Raw genomic sequence first — 26,951 nt, forward strand, 5'->3', positions numbered from 1 at the left:
ATACTTTGGCCTCCCCTGGAAGCACTTTATTTTTGCATCCCATGCTTTGTTCAGATGGCTTACCCAAGTGTCACCCACTCCCATGGGCACAAACATTTCTTATCCTTTGAGATGTCTTTATTGTGCGAACGGAGCCCTAGCCAGGCCAGCACAGAGACTTATCCCCTCTCTTCCCCAGAAATGGGAAGGGATGTGAGGATACAGGGTTTAGCCCTGATGTGGGAAAACTGATTCTTCTTCCTACTCAACTGGCAGTGAATCCTTTAAGGGTCCTGAAGATGTGTCCAGCTCTAAAAAAAAAGTGAGCCTTGACCCATGGCAGTAGCTTGCCAGATAGGTAAAGGCAGGTCGTTCTGACTTCTGTCTGCTTTGTACAAGCTTTCAGGATTTACTCTGGATTTTTCCCCAGGTTTCTTCTATAGATTGAAATGCTACTGAAAAATATTGCAGTTGGAACTCTAGGTTCCTAGACTGAATTTTATAACAAGCTCCCCAGAAAATCAGAAATCCCCTCGTATATTTAAAGAAGCAAGATGATCAGGGGATGATAGTTTTGGTAATCCCTTTATTTTTTTTTTCACGTTAAAAAAAAGTTTCCTTTTATTAACCATCTAGAACACTTCCATCCAGATCACTACAGCTTAAAATAGATCACTACCCTTTTGCAGCTATTTAGTAGCCAAGAGCAATGGATAAGATCCATACAACGGTTCTGAAAAGTTCGCACTGTCAGTTCAGAACATCTGCTTCACCAAGCCTGATTATTTAAAAAGAATGATAAGAAATTAAACATCACAAATATGTTTTTATTTGTCACCATCAAATGTCTGAATTTTAAACAGATTCTTGGACTGGTGGTTCATATCCATCAGCTCGTTCAACTTTAGCACCGGTCTCATCCCCCATAGCTTTTCCAGAACTACTACCTTCACCATGAAGCTCCATGAGTTTTCCCAATTCAAACTTGGGCTTCTTCAGCATTTTTACTTTTCTAACAAAAACATCATGGAGTGGATAAATAGACTGACAAGCTTTTTCTATATCTTTTCCGATGCTGTCTGGAATCAATTTATTGACCACTTCTTTCAAGTCATTTGTCTGCACCTCTCGGGTCATGATTTCCATCATCTTTTTCCAGATTTGGCGGACCTGTTGGTGTAAGAGGTCTCCCGAATCTGATTATTGCGTTTTTTAGTAAAACCAACACAAAATAGATGAAGCAAATAACCATCGGTAGTCTTTACATCAACATGAGCTTCAATCATGGTCTGCCATTTTATGACCATGGAGCACATTTTGTCACGGGTAAGATCCATGCCATGGAAATTAGTCAGGCAGTTTTTGCCCTGCACATCCTCAGTGATTAGCTTGAATTTCCTAAATGCAACTTCATTATTCTGCAGATCAGCAAGGCTAACTTCAAAAACGCGACCCTTGAGACCATCAGATGCAATTTTGGTTCCTTGAGTTCTTGTGACTAGTGTTTTTCCAATATTTCTTATATTGAACATAGCTGGCGCTTTCACATCATACCAATCTTTCTTAGAAAATGGATCAACCACTTTCTTCTTGGCTCCCTTTTTGCCGCCTTTCATAAGGCGCTTGTTCTTGCCGACTGCCAGGGCACTGCTCTGGGAGCCAAAAGGGCTGGTAATCCCTTTAACATTGCAGACTCTTATTTAACAGAACGTTATACCTATATAAATATGTGTAAAGTCTTTTCAGTGAGGGTGACTTCTGTTTTGAAAACTTATTGAAGTAAGACAGGCCGTGGCAACACTTAATTCCAAATTCTCCCTCCCAAGATACAATTACTGTTAAAATAATCTTGCTGTATCTTTCTAGAAATTTGCTATGTATAAATGAAAGTGTATGTTTATGGCATGGGGAGAAACTTTACATAGAATCCTGTATCTTTCTTTTTTTCACCTAAAATTATACCTAGAAGACAGTCTGATATCAGCACAAATAGATCTGTCTCACTTTTTAGCATCTACATATATTTCCATTTCAAAGATGTTCCCTAATTTGTGTAACGAGTCATCTAAAGAGGATGATTCCTAGATTTTTGCAATTACAAACAATGCTGTAAAAAAATCTCATTAGTGTGTTTTTGCCCACACGCTCACATAAATGGAGAAGATTTTCTGGAGGTGGAACAGCATACATGCATTTAAAACTTTTGATAAGGGTTTCTGAACTTTAAGGGGCTTGTGTGACTGGCTAGTATTGGGAAAACTGATGGAATAGGGGGAAAAAATGAAACCCAAACGGGTGACTCTGAATTGAATTAAAATGTTACAGCATACTAAAAGCATAGAGGAGATGGTAATTTAAATGGAATCTAAAGATAGTGGATACTTTCATTCCTTTTGTCCAATGTGCGCTGAGCAGTGCTAGGTGGATGGGAAGGAGCCAGAGGGCATGGGGAGGAAGGTGTACACAGGCCAGTATGGCTGCAGGCTTGGCTTGGCTCAGCTTGTAGTGATTCCCCCAACCCCTGGGGCTGGCAGGTGTTACAGGAGGGCAGGTGGGAAGGGCACTGATATCCACAGGATGTTTTGTACCTCAAATATATTTCTGCTTCGGCCTACATAGGATTTATCAACAATTCAGGACAAACTGATTTTTTTTAAAGATTTTATTTATTTATTCTTGAGAGAGACAGAGAGAGGCAGAGACACAGGCAGAGGGAGAAGCAGGCTCCATGAAGGGAGCCCGATGTGGGACTCGATCCCAGGACTCCAGGATCACACCCTGAGCCGAAGGCAGGTGCCAAACTGCTGAGCCACCCAGGGATCCCCCAAACTGATTGATATACAGACTACTTCCTATTTAACCATGGGTTAAATTCCAAAATCTAAAAGTTGGCCTAAGTCCAAGGGAGCTCTGAGTACCTTTCCTCATGGAAACCTTGGCATAAATTATTTTAATTCTTAAACTGTCGTATATAACAGCATATCTTATGCAGAATGTCCCAGAAAAACTGTACATCTGTGATTAAAGGCAACAATATTATAAAAATGATTAACTCTGCAAAAGATAAAAACAACTCATTTAAATCTGTCGCTGACCATCACTTGAACACCGCCAGATGTTGGTAGAGGAAGGATAAAAGATTTGTGGAGAGTCTGAAGGGTGCTGATTATTTCCCTGGAAACTTTAGGGGCTTTAGGAGTTAACCAATTCTAATTTCTACTTCTGTGTCTTTTGCCTTTCTTTTGTGATTCATGGAAATGGATCAGAGGGAGAGGTTTTCATGATCTGAGAAGAGTTGGAATAAAGAATAGAAAGAAGAATGTACCCCCACAGGGTGTGTATATCCTTGCGAGAAAGGGGTGTCCTGCAGTGGAATTGAGGCCTGTGTGATGAAGAGCCAGGTGATGAAGCCCGGCGTCAGACCTTGTACAAACTACCCAACAGGTCCTGATGCTTCTCCCAAGCCCCTCAGCTGGCCTTTGGAAGAAGTGTGGGCTTGGGCAGTGCTAGCTTTACGGCAGTGATTCTCAAGCCTCAAAGGACTTCAGTGTCACCTGGACATTTTGGAAATGCAGATTCCTGGCACCAGTAGTGGAGATTTGCTACAGGATGTACAAAGGGTGGAGCCCAGGAGTTGGTGTTTTCCTGTCCAGGTGTGTAAATGCTACGGGAGGTTCTGAAACACAGCCGGATTGAGCACCACCACTGGGTTGGACCACACAGACGTGGGTGACAGGGAGAGAAGACTGTGTAAGCCCTTCTGACAGTGTAAGAAAACTTTGTTTAGGTGAAGTGTTTGTGACACCTGGAATGCTTGTTTGTATCTCAGGACAGTGCCTTTTCCTCTTCTTGGAAGAGTATACGATGCAAATCCTCTGTTCCTGGGGACAGGATAGTGAACGAGGTAAATCACTGCTGTCTGAGTTTGTATTCTGCTGTTTGCTCCATTCAGTGATCCTGATAAATGATTTTCAGTCACGCTGCACCTGATGCCTGGGCTTTATCCTCAGATGTGATTCGCTGGTTTCAGAATGGGGTTCAAATACTGATAGTTTTTTTGTTTTGTTTTGTTTTGTTTTTTGCTGATGGATTTTTAAAGCTTTCCAAGTGAGGAGCCTTGTCTTTGATGTACATGAGTTTCAGGAGGCAGAGGTAACCTCTCTCCAGCTCTTCATTCTCAAATTAGCTTCCTTCCCCTCCTTGATCTCTGGTGAAGGAGAAGATGCTGGTGTTATCAAACCTTTTTGATGGAGAGAGTGAGTGGCGGTACTTGTCCTAGCAGTGGAAGATGCTAAGAGCAGCAGAACACAGATCTTCAGTGACTCCAAATGGCTTTTCCTTGTGTTGTGTAGCAGCCCTCCATTTCCCTGATGATGATTCCCAGAGAACCCTCTACCCTGTCCAGGAATCTGAGAGCAGATAAAAGCTTTTCTCCACTTCCCAAGGATGGCTCCTTGATCCAGTAGCAACAAGCCCATTGTTTTTATTATAAGATTCAGTGACATGCTGGTGAATGCTTAACAATCAGCTCTGGAAAAAAGAGAGAGAGAGAGAGAGAGAGAGAGAGAGAATCCCTTATTCATAGCCTTTGCTAATTTCGTGGTGTAGATCCTCTCCCCTGGCTGATTTCAAGCTGATGGCAGTTGAACACCTGCCTTGCAAGTGTCCTCAAATCTGGACAAGCAGCTCTCCTGAGTCAATATGAGCCAATGTCAGCACGCCGCCAGGTGAAGCTTTCCTGACCTCCCACGTTCTGATCATTTGTAAAATTTTGGTAGTTTCTTTTACAAAAATGTGCCATTGGCTTTATTGTAGATAAGTAATACTGACACTAGCAGGTTGGGTCCAGGGACCCAGAAGGGGTCCTGCAGGACCAGCCAAGAGATCAGGATAGAAATCAAGCTGGAGCAGGCAAGAGGTGAAAGCAGAGTATTGAAACTATAGAGAGGGTCGCAGGAACAGATAGTGTCTAGGAGACTCAGAAAGGAAAGAAAGGAGTCTCATCTTTATTCGGAGTCAGGGGGTTTGTATTGAGGATGAAGGTTTGGTGTATATGTCCCCTCAGACATTGAGGAACCAGTTAGAACAAGGATGAGGGCCCAGGTGTGGGTCCTTGGTGTTGAGTGGTCTGGCACCAGTGCTCTGGAATAGGCATATGTTAGTTTCATTCTCACCTGGTCCTTGTTTAGATGTCATTTCCCCCTAAAAAAAGAAAAAAAAAAGACAACATCACCTCCTTATCCCTTACAAAGAGGACATACACAATTTGCATTCTGAGACATATATAAGTGGGGTGTCTTCTTAGCAAGAGTAGAAGCAGAAAGAGGAGTAAAAAGCAGATTTTTCTGGAGTCCTTTAATCTCCCAATGTCAATATCTCAATTAAATAATGAAACAAAAACCAAAATGAAGGATTGAAGCTAAAGTTTTATTCCTTTTACTATGGTGATTTTTCATCTGTGTCCTGTTTAGTTTTCCTTTATAGAAACAATTTTACCTTGTTACTAGTTAGTATGTACTCTTAAGAATCTCCATTGGCATGAACATCACAATTAAAGATAGGGTAAAATATTTCAGTTATAAAATTTAGGCCAGAAGAATTATAGTTCTCCTTAAAACAAAAGAAATATTTCAGTTACATCTATGATTTATGGTTTACTTATGACACACAAGTCACTTATTAGAGGGCTTTCTGAGGTTTAGCTGGGCTCATCATGCAGAAGTCTTGTAGATTTTTAAAGATAAAACAGATGTATATTTAATTAAATCTATCAAATGGTATAGGAGAGGGGGTGTTTTTTTCTAAGCATTTCTTAGTCAAATCTCTCTGGAAACAAGTTTACACAAGGAAAACAAAGATGACCATACCATGCAAATATTCACAAATTAATTGACCACTTACAAAATTAACCCCCATCCAAACAACCCTCCTACTTGACATCTTGTCTGTTTAAACACTGAACAAGATGTTGTGAAAGCTGCTTAAGCAGAATTGAAAATCCTTTAATATGTGGAATTTCACTGACGGCAATGTTGGGGAATGGCTTGAATGTTGTGCAATGCCACGAAACAAACAATCTGATTTGAGTTAGCTGAATCAAGAATTGAGGAAATCTGATGGTGAATACAGGATAGGATCGTCAGAAGTGGATTATGCAAATATCAAAACATTGGAAGAAACCTTTGCAAAAACTGCTATTTTTTATCACAATGGCTGTCCGAATAATAGCACTACAATGTATCCCACAAATTTGTTAGGAAACTTAGCTACATTCCAGTCCTCCAAAACAAAAACAGTAGAGCCATGTATTCTTAGAAACAGTAGGCTAATTCTAAGAATCAGCACATAGCTGGAATTAAAATTTTGTTTTTCTATATGAAATTTTATTTTTCCTTGATCAAGTCCCATTCAAACTTTTTACTCCCACTGTTTATAACCAACTGTATTTTTCTGCATTAAATAGGATCATTTCCAGTTAGCCTTTCCCTGGCAATGGTTAGTCTGAAATCACAACAATGATGTCCTTCTGAATTCTATCCAGAACTAGCCAAGTCTCTGCTTTTTTAGCAACAATGACAAGAGTTAATAGCTATTGAGAATCTATGTACTATTCTAGACTATGATGACTTTATTCCAAGGCACACAATGTGTCTTAGAATAAGTGTCTTCTCCTTTAATGTGTGTCAGAACAAATGCCTAGAACATACTGTGTCCTAGAACAAGTGCTATCTCTTTTAATCCTTACGACCCGTGAGGGATAAACGTATATTGTTACCATCTTAGATATGAAGCCACTGAAGCAGGAGGATGGTAAGTAACCTGCTGAGGAGGGGAAGCAGGATTTTGAAACAGGTAATATGATGCTGGAGCCTACCGCCAGTGTTTACCAGTGATGTCACAGGGCTGAGAAACACCCAAACTCCCAACTGCCTCAAATCCAACAGTGATGTGACCAAAAGCTATATTCATTACTACTTTAAAACACACACACACAAAAATTTATATGAACAAGAGTAAATAAATATCCATGTCAGGAAATTCCTCCTCATAAATGGTGTATTCACATACCAGTTAGAATAAAAGCTGCAAAAATCAGCTGCACAGGTTGCTTACCTCATGCATAGAAAAATACTTGTAATATATATATATATACTGTATATACAGTAATTTAAGAGTGAACTGTATACATCTTACCTGTTCTGATAGCTACTAAAATAGAATTAATTGCAGGCTATTGAATTATATTGTTAACAATAATCATGGTGCTGCTGGCCTTTACTTGATGGAGGAGAAACTATTTTTGCAGACCTTAAAGCTATTCCTATAAAAGCTCTGATTTAATATAATCAAAAGATGCATCCTTTACAGATAAGAAAAATGGGTCTAGCCAAGGAAGTTTAACTTAGAACAATTTTATGTTATAGATGCATATTCTTTTCCTTTGATTTGTGATTTTCCAGCTTTTTAAATAGCTACTTGGGGAAATAAAATCAAGATAATCATAAACGTCTTTGTATCACTAGAAAATTAAGCATTACTTTTTGAGCATTATCTCAGCAATATTTGTTCTGGGTTTTAAAAGACTAAATAATATTTCACTCCTGCATATCTTGGAGTTCCTGCTATATATAAGCTACTAGCTTGAGAAGCAAAACTTTATGCTTTAATATTATGTGACAGAAGAAATGAGATTTTCTAAACAGATTGGTTTATTGTTCACTGATCATCTGCGGAGTGGAATGGGAAAAGACGTTACAACTTGTTATCAAGAAAACATAAATGGGCTTACTGGAATACGGGCGTGAGTTGAAGCTACATCTCTGGCCAGCACAATTGAAGTAATTAGACAGTGTCAGGAAATGGGTGCTCACTGACAAGACCTCTGTACGTCCTCAAGCTCAGAGCCAAGAAACTACATGAAGGGCTGGGAATACAATCTGATATAGTCTGTTTCACCTTCAAAACTAATAGTCTTCCTTTTGCCATAAAGTGAAAAGCATATCCCAGTTCCCGTTTTCCTTTTTTGCCTCAACCTCCCAGAGGTTCAGAGGTATGATTTTGGCCCAAATTCAGGATCTTGCATTGAGCTTACATTTTGGGTTGTTCGGTCTCAAGTTTCTGCCACCCCTTCATCCTTATCCTTTATACTTGGCTCTCCCTGTTTGGTCTTCTGTCCATAGTTTTATTTTCTCTGGTTTCTGTACCTAATGCTGTGTATAGTTTTAGTCGTTGCAATTTATCATGAGACCTTGAAGAGACCATATAACTGCTTGGGCTCTGGAGTAAGACTGCCCACATCTTGATCTTGGTTCTGCCACCCAATGAGCTGTGTGATCTTGGACAACAGGTGAATATATCTGTAACTTGTTCTCCTCATCTGCAGCATGGGGTACTAATGGTACCTGCCTCTAAGGGTTAATGTGAGGATTAAATGAGCTAATGATTAAGTGCTTTAGAAGAGAGTCTGGCACATGGTAAGTTCTCAATAAGTATTAGCTAAGAATTAGATGGATGGACAGGCGTGATTGGGGTGTGGGAGAAATGGGCAAATACTTGATAAAATGCTTTGTAGGAATAGTGGTTAACTACCTCAACTTAAAAAAAATAACTGCTGATCTCAAAGCAAAATGTGGTCCTGGTACTCACCAACTATAATAGCAAGTAGAGAAATCTGAACGAGGTAAAAGTTGTTATAAATGAAGGCATCCCATAAACTGCTGGAAACTAGATGTGAAATGTTTGGGTCTCCCTATATAAAGAAATCAGATAGGCATGTATTTTGTGATACTTAGTTTCTCTCTGAAATTATGTCTTAAAGTTCTGGGCCTAGTAATCCTAGGATTACTACCTAATTAAGAGATTAGCTTTGCTTAATCAAGAAATCCAGTACTAAAAACATTAAAATTCCATTTCTTACTCTTTCCCCTTACCTCCCACCCCCCTTTTTTTTCTTTCTTGGCACTGAGATCACTGTGATATCCCTCAAAAGGAATAGAATAGAAATAAATACACCTGACATTTATTGATTTTCTCTGTATGAATTAGGTCCTCTGCTAGAGGCTCTAAACTGCATCCTTAGCAACAAGCAGCTGTCTGTATCTCCACTTACATTATAAGTTCAGAGGAGTAAATGAATCTCCTAGCATCTCACATTTTAAGTAAGTGACAGAGTTGAATTCAAACCTTGCTCATCATGGTGCAAAAGCCCATTCTCTTATAGAAAAGCCCTATTTTGCATCTTTCATCACTGTAGCACAGACTCTATGGATAAAACTATAGCTATAATTAATTAATTTGGTCTTGCTTAATTAGGAACCTATAAGCAATGAATGTAGAGTCTGGGTTACAATTCCCTATAGTCAATTTTTGAAGAGAAGTTTTCCTTGGTAGTTTAACATTATTCATTTCATTTTCATGATTGTATTCCTGTGGCTACAACCTTCTAATAATCTCTCACCTTTTACTCTATTCCTTGTTGATTATCCATAGCTAATTTCCTAATTAACACTCTCCTATATCAAGCCATCTTTATTAGCTAAGGTATACGGTTCATTTCTCTTTCATGTCATAGTTCAAGACCAGCAAACAGTTTGCTATCCTCAAAACATAGTTTTAAATGTTGCCTCTTTCCAAGAAAGGGAGCAACAGGTAGTCCAAGGCGGGGAGGTGGCCCAAAAATGGCATATCTTACTGCTACTCCCATCTATTTGGTCCCAACTAACTCATACAGCAAAACTAGATATAAAACTAGTGAGCCTTCTAACCAGGCAGGTGCAGGGATGAGGCTCTCCTGCTCAAAGGAACACATAGTGGGGCACAATCAATGGTCTCTGACTCATCCCAGAGTAAAGAACCTTCACGAGTCCCACTGTCTCTCGTACCGAAGCTGACCTAGATTCCACTGCCCTCTCTGAGATCCTACCTTGCCCATTCAATTTTTTTTTCCCTCTGGACACTCACTAATATAGAGCTACGTCAATTTTAGAGCTGAAGTGAAATCTTTTAAAGCAGCAGTTATGGTCTTGGTATATATAAAAGTCTATATTTTACAAGCTGATAAGCTGAGTTAGAAAAATCTCCAACTTTCTCCAGGATGGGGGAAAATGAGATTTCTGCTCATCCTAACTATAGAGACAAAGACTTATATTTGTGTTACAAAAAGGCAATAACCACACTGCAAAGATTATTCCAGATTTGCATATCCCTTCTTATCCTCTCTCCCTTTGCAAACGTCAGCATTTTTAAAAGTGAATATGTTGTCGTTGGCAGGCACTATTCGGCAACTCGGAGTTCTGCAAATGTTGTTCTTCTAAAATATCTTGCTCTGGTTTTGTGTTGTTTTATTTTTTTTTTTAAAGAAAATACATCTGATAAGAAATCTGGCCCTGGAGAATCTAGGGAACAAAGCTCACAGAAATTGTAGTGGGTTTGTTCTATAAGCTGATGCGGAGGTAAAAGCAAAGTGAAGACCTGTTTCTGCTTTTCTAACAGTCTTCTCTGTTTCAATCAGCAGTGAAGAGCTTTGTAGCTGAACCTCTTGTAGCACCATGCATCATTCATGACCTGATGGGGTAGACAAAGTGCATAACAATCGATGCAGAAATCCCACTGCACAAATAAGTTCACCAGTAGGTTACAGACTTCTGTTTGGTTTTCTGCTGATCTAGGACATTTCCTCCTCCCATTGCAGAAGCAAGTAACTGATACATTTTAATAGTAGCTCTTCATTCAGATATGTCCCCCCCCCCAATTTGCAAGTTGATTTGGGTGACCGGAGTTTTGGCAACAGAGCGAAATATAATCATGTCGTGGTCGACACCCATTAAAATCTAAATTAAACAGAAAAAGGATAACTTGGCATATTACATTGCTAGACTGGTGGCTTGATATCTACTTTTCTTTGATGAGAATGATTTTATGCTACAGGAAGAGACTAAAGGGCATGCTTTTAAAAAAATTAATTTGAGATCCTCTTGTTCCTATCTAGCCGTCTATTCCCACCACGTGATCCCCACTGCTAACCATTTTTATTACTTTCTTTATACACTTATGTACAAATGCAAATACATATTCCCCTGCCTGTCTTTTGTGAGAGTACATAGGTTCTAGATATCCTTCTCTGTGCTTTGCTTTCTTACATAAGATATTTTAGAGAGCTTTGGATACAAGTACACAAACTGTTTCCTATTCTTTTGTAGGGCTGTATACTTTTCTGTGTGGATATGTCAGAGTTTATTTAACTAGTCTAAGGAGAATTATGTACTTAAATCCTCAACTACTCTTAAGGTAGGCACTGTTACCCTGAATTTGCAGAGGTAACCAAAACTCTGGCAGCTTCTCTGTGCTTCCACAGTGATCTCTGTCTTTCAGGGTCTGAGAGATGTATTCATATTTTACCACGCTGTGGAAGCAGTAGTATCAGTCGTCAAACACTGGGTATTCTTAAGAAAATCTTCCTCTGCATCTTCACAAGTAAGTTTTTCTATGCCAGAGGTTCTCAAAATTCAAGAGAATCAGTTGATGCCTTTGAAAATGCAGATTCCCAGGCTGTGCTCTCATAAGTGCTCATCAGCCTATCTGGGGTGAGTTGCTGGAACTATTACAGGGAGCCCAACTCTATCATGGCCATACATGTAAAATGGTACCTAGATATCCTGCCTGGCAATCTTCATTTTGAACCTATACTCCAGATGATTTGCAGTGACCCCTGCACCACACTTTAGCACGTAGCTGTAGATAGTCTCCGGGGGAATACATTATTTCTGTAGGGCATCATGCTTGGTTGTCAGCGGCATTCCCAGATAGCCTTGCCATCTGGTTCCATGGTTGTGGTTGGGGCCAGGCATTTTTCTCCAGGGCATTTTGCACCCTGGCTGTGCACAGGCTGCCTTAGACTCCAGTGGGTGCAGCAAAGCATAAGGCTGAATACCTGAATACTTGTGCCTTTGGGATTGAGAAAGACCACAGTTCTCTGCAGCAAATTAGCATATAAATAAGGTGTTGGATTCCCAGATCCTGAGTGCACCAGGAATTGAAAGTATGTGCAAGAGATTTAATTAGGAAACTCTTACAATCTCCAACAAGGCAGAAAACAGAAAAACCTTCAGTGAGGAGAGGTTGCTTCCTGAACTTACTTTTCACCTTTTTCTTGTGTCCATGATAGTCAGGTCAGAAATCATAAGAATGGGACCCTTTTCATGGATCCAACCACCACAGAATGTCAGAGCCTCAGGAATCATCAGAGATCACAGAAATAGGGATTTTTAATCTGAGGCCCCTAGGAGAGACCCTTGATCTTCCAGGGATTAGGGGACATCCTGAAGTCCTAAGCAGAATGCTGTGTCAAAGGAATTTCTAATTTCCTCGAAATGATTCAGATCTACCAGTGTAGCCTCGTACCTTCATTTTCCCAATGATGAAGCCACGATTCAAAGGACTGCAGTGACTTATCAAGATCATATAATTATTTGCAGCAGGGATGGGGCTGGAATCTGGGAATTTCAATATGTGGTATTGATGTCTCCAAGACTTTGAAAATAGTCTCTGAAGGTGGCCCAGTATGAGGCCTTGGCAGTGAATAAACATGCCATTGCCAAGTCATAGGGGTCTTCATGATTGAAAGTGTTAGTCGACCACTTACTTGGTGCTAGTGACTGTTCTAAATACTTTACATATTAATTCACTTGATTCTCATAATCATTCCATTAAGTAAGTGGTATTATTACTATCATTATTACCATTGTTGCCCTTTCCATTTTATTTATGAGAAAAATGAAGTACAAAAAACCAATTCATTTGCTAGTATTCAAACTCCGACAGTTTGCCCCCACAAGCCCACACTCTTCATTATTACATTAGGCCATTTCTTTCTGGGAAGTGATGATTAATGCCAACTTACAGAGTAACGACCAAAGCTTTCACCTACCCATGTCCTTATGAAACATGAGCCATAATATAATCTTGGCTCTGTTCCTGCTAACTTCTGCACTTGAACCTAAGCCCTAAAATGAAGAAGCACCACTGAGATGTTTTCAGTGATAAAAGACTAGATGGTTATGTACTCAGGTATCAACAATGATTATCTTTTGATCCTCCAATAAGTGCAATTTTCTTTTTGCTTGGCACTAATCCATTTTCTCCCAAGGACATCTGCTACTTTGATAGTCAAAAAGAAAATAAATATTATTTTAAAAATGTGATACACAGTATAAGAAACAGAGATTCATTGCCTCCTTTTTGTCTCAAGCCATTGAAAGGCTTCCTTGATTTCTACAGACATTCATTGTCAGGTTTCAGGCCTCGAGGGTATATTCTTGTCTGGCTTCAGAGTGCTCTTGTACTTGTGGGAATTTCAAGGGCTGACAGATCCACTTTAATGCTTTCTTGGGTTGAAATATGGCACCATAGCACCAACCCCTAAAACCACTGAAGGAGATAGACCTCCTCCAAATTTTATCAGTAGAACACTGTGGATTGGGTGGATTGCAGGAGTTAGCTTTTGAATACAGCGAGGTAAACAAAGGCTGGATACTGTGGAGAGGTGAGATGAAAAGGGGGAAACAGGGACCAGGAGGGATTGGTAGGGGGAAAAACCTTTCAGATGGACCACATAAGAAAGAGTGGTCTGAAGAATAAATTATGTGCAGCCATGATTTCTCACTTTAGGAAAAAAAAAGTAATTTCATATGCAACAGCCTTCAGTGCTAGTCAGCAATGATTCATCAGTGTTTGTCTGTAATGCCAAAACTCAGAGTTGTTAATTAAACAACAGCCTGAAATGTGACCCTGCTCTGCATATCAGGCCAGCAGGGGCCCTCTCTGTTCCTTGCTGTCACAAAAGAGTATTAGCACAATTTAAAGACTGCACCCCATCTGCCAAGACCCCATTTACAAAACAGGTTTAGAATCTATTATTTATGACCAGGAAGGTCTGTGTCATAGAGTTTGATACAATTTCGAGTGTCACGTTAATGAGCAACTTCTTGGAAAGTCTGCATGGAATTCATCTCAGGACCTTATTTCTTAGTGTGAAAATCAGACCATACATTAGTTTCTTACAAAACCTACCATTTCTCAAGTGTCAAGCTCTACCATAGGTAGGTTCTCCAATATTTTAATAATGGTTCTCCAATATTGTAATAATAAAGGTTACAAAGTCAAGTCTTGTTCAGATATTACTGTTATCAGGATAGAAAATATTTCACTTGAATAAATTTTTTTTCTAGAAGACCAAGTTTTATAGCTTCAGGGTGTCACAGGTTACTGTCTCTAACTTTAAACGTATGGATAGGAACAGTTCTCAAATGTGTGATATATTTTTGCCCTTTTGAAACAAAGCACTGTACGCTGGAGTGGCTGGGGTGGGCAGGAGTCACCATTGTACACACAATTGATTATTTTTGAAAAGAATGGGTGAGAATGCAGTAGTTTTCCCGCACTTAAGTTCCAGCCTCGTGACCAGGGTCAATTTGTGTGTCTGCATGTGAATTTGTGATCTTTTCCCTTAATGTTCCATTTCCAAGTATCATTTCTTAATCTTACCAATATACCAATCACAGACATGTACAAATTTTGAATTTTAGCTACTTTGCTTAATCTCCTGGGTTCCAGGATTACTTTAGGTAGTTGAGAAGATAAGCTGGATGCTTCTTAGGTAAATGACTTTTTCCCTATGAGCATCAATAGATACTTTTAATATATTTTTTAATGAATTTACTTGATCATGTGCCCTCAAAGTATTTAGAACATGTTGGTGACCCCATTGTTGAGAAATATAAGATGAACAACTGAGTCCCAGACATCTGTGACTGTGATTTGACCATATTACTTAGCCAGGTAGAAGCAGCACAGATGGTTTCTAACATCTCCCAGGATTCAGAGCTCTCATTCATTCATTCACTCCATTTAAGAAGGATTAATTTTGTATTTTATGCAGAATGATTTCAAGGCTACAGAGGCTTAAGAGGGAATGGGACTTCAAAGAAATAGAATCCTAAAAGAAATTTAAACCAGTTAGAAGCATTTTCAATAATTGAGCATGAAAAAAAAATCACCCTTAATTTGACAATACCCCTTGAACATGTTTCTCCATCCATTAGCTTTGAGAATCTTCAGTAACTATCACCTTTTCCAATAAAACTCAGTTTTATAGCATGTTTCATCATTACAGGGATTTGGACAAGTGATAGCCACACAATATTCTGAAGGGTCTGTATATCAATTGCTTACAAGCCCTATCACCTAACTACAGGAAAGTATGTCATAAATAAGCATCTCATGCTGGTCATTGGCCTCTAATTCTCTTTGTTTAAAACTAGATTTCCCAGATCTTTTCCCCTCAAATTATCTTCTATTTCTAATATGCCTACACGTTAATTCTAGTTTTTGAGCAATTATAATATGTCATGCCCTGCCCCTAAGCGCTTTGAGTCACAGTCCTAGCCTGTAAAAGTTTATGGGTTTGGAAAGAATAACAATAAATCAATAATTATAATTATTATAATTATGGTAAAGATTATGAATTGGAAGTGCAGCACATTATAGCAATATAGTGTTAAACCCAAATTTCTAAAGCTGCTTTTATGAGGGTTCTATATCATAAGATCTTCCAATGCTTATTGGTTATTTCCTCATTTGGCCTATAATATCTATGTCTTTTTTCCTTTATGTTTTCAATCCAATTTGAGCTCTTCTCATTTCCATAGACATGCCTTCTAGCTCTCTCTAATCCAGGATTTTCCAGATTTTCATTTCAATGACTTAGGACCTCTTCCACACCTGTGTCCCATTTTGTCCTTTTTTATGCCACACCTCCAAATTAAGCACCCGTAAGTATCATGTTGAAAGCAAAAGTCCTCTGATTCCATAGACACCTTTGGTGGTCTCCTGCTGTTAGAACATGGAAAGCCAACCTTTCTAGACTGCACCCCTGCATGATATGTTTAAACATGCTCTCCCCCCAGCCACCTTAGTCTACTCATAGTCTCCAGAATGTGTGCTTATGTACATAATCAACTCCATCACAAATCCTCAAAGCATTGAATCCACCAATCCTCATATTTCATTGTTGATTCTTCCTGGAAAGACTTTTTAATCCACAGAGGGTTCTTTCTAAGTTCATACTATTAGTCTGCATTTGGTACTTAATAACACAATCTTTTCTATTGTTTTACTGTATTGAAACATATGATTATGTACCTAGGACTAATAGTGTCCAGATATCAAGGACTACGTCACGTCCAGGGCATAGCACATGCCTTGCATGAAGTGGGTGCCAGGTGAATATTTATTGATTCTGTAAAAGAATTCTGACCATACTCAGCAAAGATGGGGACATTTAATTGATCAGTGCCAGTGAGTATCTCCATAAGAACTAGGCTCCCCAGATATATAAGATTTAAGAGCTTTATGACTCTCCAAAGTGGCAGTTTATGGGAGGAGGGTAAGTGCTATGATAGCAGTGTAAATCTGCTTTGAAAATGTGGCCAGAATGGCTGGCTTCCAGACACAGAAGAACAGTAGTGTTGTTGGATTGTTTACTTTAGAAAGTGAGATTTGTCTTCCATCGTGGTTCTTGTCTCATCAATATTTTATTGCTATTTTTTTTCTAGGAATGTAAGAGTAACTATATTGAATTTTCATTTACTCAAACAAAAGTATTTAGTAAGCAAAATCAACAGTTTTAAGCATTGTTCCCTTGGCTGTAGTGAAGTTGGCTTATATTTTATAAAATTTGCTTTTGTGTGGTTTCTAGTATATTTATATTGCTAGATCTTGCAATTAGCAGAATGTAAAGTGCAAAAAAATGACTAATTTTCCTTGGTCTTGAAAAATAAGTTGAGAACACAAAAAAAGAAGCTATTAAGACAGCAACATTGACTAGCTAAATAAAGATATAAAAGATATAAAACTGAAATGCCCTTAAGACCACCTTATTAGACTCATTGGTACATCCTGCATTTTAATAAAGGGCAGATAGATTAAAGCTATAGAGCATGACAAAATTGGCTCTCTGAACTCCCGATGGTAAGATGGCATGTTCCTGGCAAATCCAGGGCAGCGGCTTTGGGGATTGCAGGTGGTTGTTTAATATTTATTATGAATCTTCCCTGAAAATTGATGTTTGTCTTTAAATTTTCATTACACAGCTGTGGATCACTGTAGACATTTCTAGACCTTAAAGTAGTGAAGTACTTCAGAGGCTGGAGTTCCCCAGAAGCAAAGAGACCATTTCAATCCACCTCACTAAGCTTTTGTGCAGTGAGAGGGAACTTCTGATTCCATACTCTGGGGGAGTCAGCAAGGTCACACACTGCATCAGGGGTTCCCAGTACCAACTTTCCCCCATGCTGGTGATTCACTAGGAACAGTCACAGAACTCATATAGATGGACATATGGCTAAGAGTTATTACAAAGAAAAGGACACAAAGCAAAATCAGCCATAGAACAAGGATGCATGGAATAAAGTCTGCAGGAGACCAAGTTTAAGCCTCCAAGAGCCTTCCCTATAGGGTCACACAGGGTGTGCTGATCCCTCCATCAGGCATGTGACAATATGGATGAAAGGGTGTCTACCAGGAAGGGTCATTGGCACTCAGTGCTCAGTGTTTTTATTGGGGGATGGCCACGAAGACATACCAAATTCCAGACACCCAAAAGAAAGCAGGTGCTCTGTACAAACCATATTGTTTACACAAGCTAGGCACCATGAGTCATTCTTATCTGTTGAGGGAATGGCAGAAACCTTCTTAATGTCCAAATTTCCTAATGCCAGCCAAGGACCCACCTTGGAGAAAGGACTTTGTAGGGATGGCAATCTCTAGTCTGTGATACTGACTTTTTCTACACACCTCCCAAGGCTCATTTGCAGCTGTACTTGAGGACAATGACTAGGATGTCCCGAGCGACCAAGTTATCTCTATCCTTACTCACTTAAAACTCACTTATGTTCTGCATAGCCATGCATGAGACAGTCTCTGTCACCTCTCCAGCCACATTTTATGCCACTGCCTTTTTTGTTAATAAAAAGTCAGCCACATTGGTCATCTTTGAGTTCCTCCATCACTCTGAATGGTTTCACTGCCCCTGTAAGCCTGTGCCTACTTCAGTTCCCACCCTGGCACCCCCTTATTGAGGGTCTTCCCTGGCCCTCCAGATGAAAAGAGGATCTACTTGTTGCTCATTTTCAGAATATGCATTTCTTCTCCTCTCAGCATTGATGACAATTGTGGTTAAATACTTAATGCATTTTAATTTAATATTTGCCTTTCCTGCTAATGTAAGTTTCTTGATGGGATTGAGGCAATGTCTGTGGTGTTTGTAGCTTGTTTCTGGATAACTAGTAGCTATGGCCAACCAGTATTTGTTTAATGAAAGAATACATTTCTCTCACTTTCAAACCTTGGACAAAAAAAAAAAAAAAAACCTCGGACAAATATGACATGGCTATATTGCAGGTAAATTTACCTCACCACATTGGCAGATGAACATAGGAGGCATGTGCTACGAGTTGAAAGGACAATGGCCTGTGTCTCATGCTTGTGTTTTTAAGTCCTACTGTCATGGGGGAAGCACAGTGTTTCCACGTAGGGGAACTTTGAGAGTCGGATTGACCTCAGTTTGAAACCTAGTACTTCTCTACTTAGTGAATGACTTTGGACCAGTTACTAGATTTCCAAGAGCCTTATTTTTTCCTGTCATTAGAATGAGGATATAGTAAAGCTACCTTAGGGATTGGAAGGATGATGTGGTGAAGTCAAATATATAAAGCACTGAGCACAGTGCCTGGCACATAGTAAGCACTTGGTAGCCTGCCATGCTGAATCTGAGCTTTGAGGTCACACTTTTTCCTCTCACCTAATCAAAGAGTCCTTTGTCTCATTTTCCTCTACATATCACAGTTCTGTTGGAAATCCCAACTCTTGGGAGTTGATGCAGCTGAGAAGGTTATTTCTATTGATCCCAAATCTACCTGCTGTAACCTCTAACCATAGAGCCAAATTCTAGTTTCTGAGACAACACAGAAAAAGTCTGATCCCTCTTCCACATTTCATCCTCTTAAACATTTAAAGACATCTGTCAGATCATGCTTGGACCTCCTTCCAGATGAAGTATCTCTAGTCCTGTCAGCCACTCCTCACATACTGGAGTTTCCAGGCCCCCTTGCTTTCCAGACCCCTTGCAGTCTTGGCTGTTTTCCTCCACAACATGCTCCAAATGGGCAGCGGATCAGTCAGGGTTCTCCAAAGAAGCAGAACCAATGGGAAACATGTTATTTATTTATTTATTTATTTATTTATTTATTTATTTACTTACTTACTTACTTATTTATTTTAAGGAATCAATTCATTATCTGGGCTGCCAAGTCCAAAATCTGTAGAGTAGGTCCTGGCAGGAGTTGATGGTGTCTTCTTGAGGCAGAATTTCTTCTTCCTGGAAAACACATTTTTGCTCCTAAGGCTTTCATTTGATTGGATGACCCTCCCACCCCCGCATTACTGATGGTAAACTGCTTAAAGTCAACTGGTAATAGATATTAACCACATCTACAAAATATCTTCACAGCCACACCTGAATTACTGTTCAATGAAATAACTGGATGCTCTTGTCTAGCCAAGCTGCCATAAAATTAACTTTCACAGGCAGTATGCTTAAAGTGTGATGCCAGAACCAAGCACAAAACATTTGCTCTGACTAGGGTCCAACACAGGGAGAATGTTAGCTCCCTTGATCCGGAAACCACTTCTGTGTAAATGTGGTCTGGCATTTTATTAACTTTTTAAAAATAGACCACACTCCCTTGTCTGCATTGACTGTATATACTACCCTTGCAAGCAGGGGGCCTGGACCCTGCTGAAGAAGCTCCGGGTCCTGCAGGGAGGGGGGGTGCCTGACATCACAGGAAAACCCCACATCAGAGGGAGGCTGGAGAAAGGGAGGAGCTCTGTCAAGGAGCCTGGACGGAGAGGAGACATTTTTCTTTGATGTGGTCCTACTTTGTTTCTAGTAGCCTTCGATATACCCAATACCCCAACCCTAGTCCAATCCTTCTGTTCACATGTCCCTTTCTGCCACCCCAGAGCTACTAGCATAGTGTAGTTAATAATTATTCACAGTGTTATTATTCTTACAGGTTACTTATAAATGACTATTGACATTTCAAAAACACGGCATAAAAATTTATTAATTACAGCGGAACTTCAGACTTCGAAGACAGACAGAGAGGGAGATAGTTGGGGAAACTGGCACAGGATTCATCAGGGGGACCAACTGAATTCTGCTTTCCATTCCTGAAATCTGTTCACTCTCCCTGACTGGAGGCTGACCTCCCCCAAGATTACATGCTCTTGATTAGCCTATCTGCAGCTCTGCTGTGTCTGTCCCTGGTTTGGTTTCCAAATTCCCATATCAATATCAGAAGGAACTATAGAGCTGAAGAATCCATAGGAAAAGACGAGAGTGGAGCAGATTACATAAAATATATTTTAAGTCAGGGGTGTCTGGGTGGCTCAGTCGGTTACATGTCCCTTTCTTGATCTCAGCTCAGGTCTTGATCTCAGAGTCATGAGTTCAAGCCCTGCTTTGGGTTCCACACTAGGCAGGGAACCTCATTTTTCTTTTTAAAGCAAAGTCTACAATACTCATCAGGCAAAGCTTTAGAATTTAAGATACTGCCAGGTGGCTGTACAACTTGCTTAAAACATATGGCTAGCAGCTTCGGGAGAAACATCAAGGCTTGTGCTGGGCCCTGCCCTAGGTTCATTCTGTTCATAATTGGTGTCAGTTTGTAGTGCAATGTTTCCTAGGGTATGATATCTATACCATGGGTGACACAGGACAATTTTAGGTTCTATATGTGTGTTCAGATTTTATTGGACTCACATGCTTATTTGTTTTAGCATGTATTGTTGTAAACTGTAATGTATTCATTTTAATGAATATTTAAGGAGTATAGCTATTGCATTAAGCTATATAAAAATACAGTTATTGCATATTACTTAAAACATTAAGGTAAAACTTTGAAAAAATGTGATAAATAATAGTATGGAGAGTAGGCAGGTATGATCAACATCATGCAGTGACATGAGAATGACCACAATTAGAAAACACATGTACAATGAGGAAAAGCTGGGTTTTTCTGTCAGGACTTTGTTCAGATTTCACCTCCTTTGTGGCCTCTTAAAGTCTTATATTTCTCATCCGTAAAATGGAAGTGATCATACTTAACCTTTAGGACAGGTATGAGGATTAGAGCTAATAAGACAAAGTGCTGGCCACATTATAGCCACTCCATAAAAATAAATTACTGCTTTCAGTATGTTGGGTCTGTTAGAAAAAAATGCACACCTCTAAAAAAGATGAGAACAAAGATAGAGATCGAGCAGCAAGACATAGAGACAGAAAACGCATTATATCCATGAGACTGTAACAGTGTAACTAAACGGTAGTTTACCTGAGCCTGTTTGAGAGCACTTCTTTGTCTAACTAGTTTCACATACAAAAGTGGAGGGGAAGACGACCATCAGGCTGAGGTGAGTCTACACTCTACGCAAGAGGAGATTCAATGGAATGAAGTGTCATGAAGGGTTTTCAGTGAAAGGGGCAAAGGAGAAGGGCTGACAGTTCCCCTTCACTTCAGAGGAAGGGAAAAAGTGGCACAGACACCCTGGTTAAGTAGAGAAGTACTGAGAAGGACATGGAAATCCAATTCTGTGTAAAGGACCTCATAAGCTCATCACATGGGTGTCTGGAGACCTAAAATGACAGGACATTGCAGACTGAGTTTTTTTGTCCCCTTCTTCTGTTTTGTTGGAACCTAAAAGAAAAACCCTCTGGGGCCTCCAAAGCATTTCTTCTCACCATTTTGTCCATCTCAGTCAATATGCTTATACGGTTTTCCTCACAAGGGAGACCAGGTTCTGGAGTGTGGATGACTCCAAGCTTGCTGTGTTATTTTGCTAGGGCTGCCGTGACAAAGTACCACAGATGCAGTGGCTTAAATAACAGAAATTTATTGTCTCCTCTTCTGGAGGATAGAAGTCTGAGGTCAGGTGTTGGCAGGGTTTGTTTCCTCTGAGGCCTCTTTCCTTTCTTAAAGATGTCCTTCTTCTTCCCATGACTTCACATGGTCTTCCTTCTGGGCTTATCTCTGTCCAAATTTCTTCTTTGTGTGAAGACAGTGGCCATATTGAATTAGGACCCTCCCCCATGACTTCATTTTACCTTAATTATCTCTATAAGACCCTATCTCCAAATATAGTCACATTTTCTGATACTGAGGGTTAAGACTTGAACATGTGAATTTTGGGAGCTACAACTCTGCCCATACACATGCCCATTAACCACTCCTGGAAAGGAAAAATTCACAGTGCAACCCACTGACTAGACCACAAGCTTCATCTTCATCTCAGTGAAAAGTGCCTAATTATCGGTGTCTTTGCAGCATATCCTAAGGATTAGAGTCAATAATCATCCTATTCTGAAGGTTTGAAACTAATGAAATTATTTCCTTTGAACATATGAAGAGATTGCAAGAGGCAGCACACTGTGATTGGTGTTAATTTCCATTCACAGCTAATGAGTACTTTGTATACACTAGAACATGATAAATTCTTCCAGTTGTAGGCCCAATTTTCTAGTCTCCAAAAAATTTCACCCCCAACATGAGTTCTTCTAATACTCCTTTGAGCTTGATTTGAATCATGGCTCTGACACTGGCTACTGTGTAGCCTTGTACCAGTTTACCCATGTAGGTCTCAATCCATTTCTCTGTAGAATGGGGGTAATTCCCTGATTGGGAAGCTAAGGAAATAAGAAGAGATAGTGCTCTAATGTGCTTTATACAATGCCTGGCATACAACAGGCACTCAATGCATGATAGGTAAAGCTATAAGGGTTATTTCTATGTATGGTATGTGGGGAAAGGAGTGGATTCTCATAGGTTGGGTTGAGAAGAGGTTGAGAAGGAGGTACTCTCCTTCAACTCTTGTTCTCTGTCCAGAACAGAAACTACTCTGGGTTACTTCCAAATCCTTCATTCTAACCAACATTCACTTGTGAACTGGGAAGGACACACTCACGTTGAACTATAGCAGCGCCAGTACATATGATGCCGTCTTCAAGAAATTGGTTTAAAGATCTGAACTCTTATGACTTCTGTCTGCATCATCAATTCCTTTATGAGAGCAAGCACTGAGGCTAGAGGTTCTGTAATATTGTATCAGGTTGATAACACAAAGCAGTGAGTGATATTGCCTGGACATGTATGTGTTTGAATTCTGATCCAGCTAAAGCTACCCGTTTGGAAAAATGTTTCTCTTGGATTCAAGAAAGGATGTGTATTGAACATTATCTGGCCACTCACAAATCCTGGATATAAGAACATATGCTGAAAAATAGGAATCTGGAAACATTGTCTTTCCCCTCTTGATTCTATTGCTCGTGCTGAATGGTCTCCTTTTCTAGGTGCTACATTTTAAATCTTGGAGAAACCTCTAATTTTCTCAATTTTATTCTCTACCACTAGTGGTGTCTAATTATCCTTAGACTGCCTCTTTGTTATTTTCTATATCTTTTGCCCTGACTTAACCTTAAGTTCCCACTAACTCTTGCCAAGATGATGATTTTTATAACTAGGTTCCTTGAGTATATTATTCTCTGTCCTCTCCAGTCCATCCATTTGCCTGATTAAGTTTCTTCAGATGTGACTGGGTTCAGCCCACCACCTGAAATAATGAACTTTTAGTCAACAGGATAGTTGACTAAAATAGTTTAAGCACAACCTAATCCCTGGCTTCAGTGTAACTAAACAATGCCTTACCTCCTCACTTCAGTTTCAAAGGAACTGGAATATCCAAGTGTATTCTGAACTCACTGCTTAAACTAGAAATGTAGCTAACATTTACTGAATGCTTACTAGCTGCCAAACATTATGTGTCACGTTGTGTATGCATCATTTAAAAAAATCATCACAATAACTCTATAAGGAATCATTAGAAGATATTGTTATCCTCATTTTATAGAATGGAAACAGGGGCCGAGGAGGTTAAGAGCTTTTGCAAGGTTGTGCAATTAGCAGTGATGGAACCCCAAAGCCATCCTCCTGCCCCAGTCCCTGCTGCTGCAGATCTACCAGTGAGACCTTTGAACATCTTCACTAGTAGTAGTGTGAGCTACTTTATTACGGGGATTGTGGAAATACCAACTGAATATATTCTTTTATATCTCATCAGATCTAGCACAGTGTTAGCCTCAGAAGAGGCACTCAATAAATGTTCGATGAATGAACAGATAGAATGCATGCTTTCAGAGAAAGCATAACGTGAAAGTAAAAAGCAAAGCGGTACCTAGCACTACCATATGGACTTACACAGACCCTGAGGTAAATTAAATTCCATTCTATCTCACTTCACAACTACCTCAGGCTGCCTCAAGGGCAAAATAAACTAATTCTGTGAACTTGATGATTTGTACTATGAAAGAACACTGCTGGTGTGTGGCCTCCTACCAGAGGGGGATAGAGTTTCATAGCAGGCATCCTCAATAACCAAGGATGGAGAACCCTGAAGGTGGGAAACATCTCCAGCCAGTCCATAAAGCAGGCGGCTGCCCTCTTAAGAACTGTTCACTTAGCCTCCATACAACTCACTGGATTGTCTTGGTCAAGCCACTTCACCCTTTTTGACCACGTTCCTCATCTCTGACCGTAAGAAGCTGCTAGAGATAGTAACGGTTACCATGGTTTCAGGTGTCAGACACCATGCTAAAGGCATACATATGTCAACTGTGGATAACCCAGCTAACATGGGTCAGAGCTGGGATGTAAGCCTGCTAAGTTTAAAGGCTTGATGCCACCATTTAAAGGTCTCTTCCAGCTCTAAAATTCAATGATTCTTCCACAAGTTCTCTTTGACTCTGAAGCTCTTGAGTTGTCTGGAAGCTGTTACACTCCAATGTCTGCAGACCCTTCACCCCATTTTGTGAGGTTTGGCCAATCTTCTGTATTACTGATTCTTGTACTTCTACCCCATGAGGGACCTGCTGGACAGAGCTCACTCATTATGTAGCTTAGTTGTGCTCCCCTTTGCTGAGGGCATCCTGACTGGGGAGGGTAAGGAGGCAGAACAGGCACTAAAAAGAATCTTGGGTTGCCAAGTCCATGTCAGCGAGAAACAATTGTGATTCTTAAACAGAAACTTTAAAATATTTTCAAGTTGTCAGAAGATCTCTCTGATCTCCAGCAGAGCTGAAAAATAACATTTGTCAAAATTGGGCTGTGGAATTATAGGTGGCATCTGCATGTCTTTTATAATCTTGTGTTTCATATACAGTGAGCAAGTTGACATTCATCCTCTTCCATTGTAACCTTGGGAGAGGACCTTCAATTCTCAAGGCCACAAACTCTGCATGTGGATTTAGCAATAAATCTTTTCACTTCTTGGACACGTCGTCTTCAAAATATCTATGAGACTGGAGTGACATAAGAAGCACTTAAATGAATGTGATGGGAAATGAGATAGGCAGCTCTGTGTACATGAGGATAATCAGGAAGAATGAGTTAGCTTGAGAGACCCAGCGTTGCCCAGACATCTGCAGAGGTCAGTGTGGCTCAGGATTCGATCAAACTTTTCTTCACCAGGGAGATGAAATAAATCATCCTAAAGTCCCTTCCAGGTTGTTAATTGTAATACTCTAAACATCAACTGTTAGGCTGACAACTTCCTCCTTCTCTCTCTGCTCATTTTTTCCCTATGATTCTATGAAAGAGGTATATTAATTTACAGATTATAAAATTTCACATGCATCATTGGTGCCAAGAGAGGTACTGAAATCCACTTTGGGTAGGTATCATTGTTTTGTTGTTTAATTTTTTTGTAAGGGTATAATTTTTTTTGCCATGAAAATAGAGCTTTTGATGGTCATTTCATCAAAAAGAAAATATTGTCTCTTGTGAACTTATGGGAGGTTCATTTTTCTGGTGAGAGTAAGTTGTGTTTTGCTTGTGCACTGAAGTAAGCAAATGATGATACCTTGGCCATTTGCAGAAAACTCCTAGATACTTGGAATTGCAGAATTGTTTAGATAGTTACATGGTTTTTGGTTCAGCTAGTGAATAGAAGTAGAAGAAAGCTCTTAGGATGACTGTCATGGTTAAAAATTACTGTAAAGTATTTGCAAAGAGCATTAGTTATTTTCTGATTTCAGTAGACAAAATTCATGGATTTTGAAATTTCATATTCAGGAATATGGAACACTCACATCCCCACTCACACTCACATCCCCACCCACACTCACACTCCTTAGACATAAGTAATGGAACATGGCACTTTTACCTACTGGTGTGCATCAATATCTCAGAATCCTTTCTCAACACAGAATCTCAGGAAGCTACTACCGACTCATAAAAATTAGTACCTCAAGCCCAATTGCTATTCCAAGATTCATCCCCGTGGGTATCTAATAAATAGATATGGCTTCTAAGTACAGTACATTTAATTTTGCTTGATTTGTATTAATGAGCTCATACTTCTTTACTGTAGCTTAATTTTAACTTTGTCTTAAACATCTACTTTTGAGAGATTACTCTATGCATCCTTGATCTGCTATTTTTACTACTGACTTTGGCCAAGCTTTTGTGTTTTTTTTTTAATTAAGATTTTATTTATTTCAGGGAGAGAGAGAAGAAGAGAGCACAAATATGAGGGGGGAGGGGCAGAGGGTGAGGGAGAGAGAATCTCAAGCACGGAGCCCATTGGTCAAGGGGCTTGATCTTACAAGATCATGTCCTGAGCCAAAACCAAGAGACTAACTTTCAACTCACTGAGCCCCTCAGGCACCCCAGCTAAGTTTATTTTTTAACTTATCTCATTTCTGGACTATAAAATGGGAATAATAAGTACAAGGTACATATTAATGTGATTCTTTAACATGAAGCTAACATTGTGCCCTAATTTTTCACTCTTCCCATGATACA

The 26,951-nt window shown here is 39.7% G+C and overlaps 1 protein-coding gene and 1 pseudogene across 10 annotated transcripts in view; one reads left to right on the forward strand and one right to left on the reverse strand.

Annotated features, from left to right (window-relative positions):
• Positions 1 to 26,951, forward strand: part of TRPM3 (transient receptor potential cation channel subfamily M member 3) — a 493,501-nt gene that overhangs the window by 39,725 nt on the left and 426,825 nt on the right. The gene's annotated exons all lie outside the window — the stretch shown is intronic.
• Positions 587 to 24,717, reverse strand: LOC140608645 (small ribosomal subunit protein eS1 pseudogene; annotated as a pseudogene).

Source organism: Canis lupus, chromosome 1 (genome assembly GCF_048164855.1).
Source record: "Canis lupus baileyi chromosome 1, mCanLup2.hap1, whole genome shotgun sequence".
NCBI lineage: Eukaryota > Metazoa > Chordata > Mammalia > Carnivora > Canidae > Canis > Canis lupus.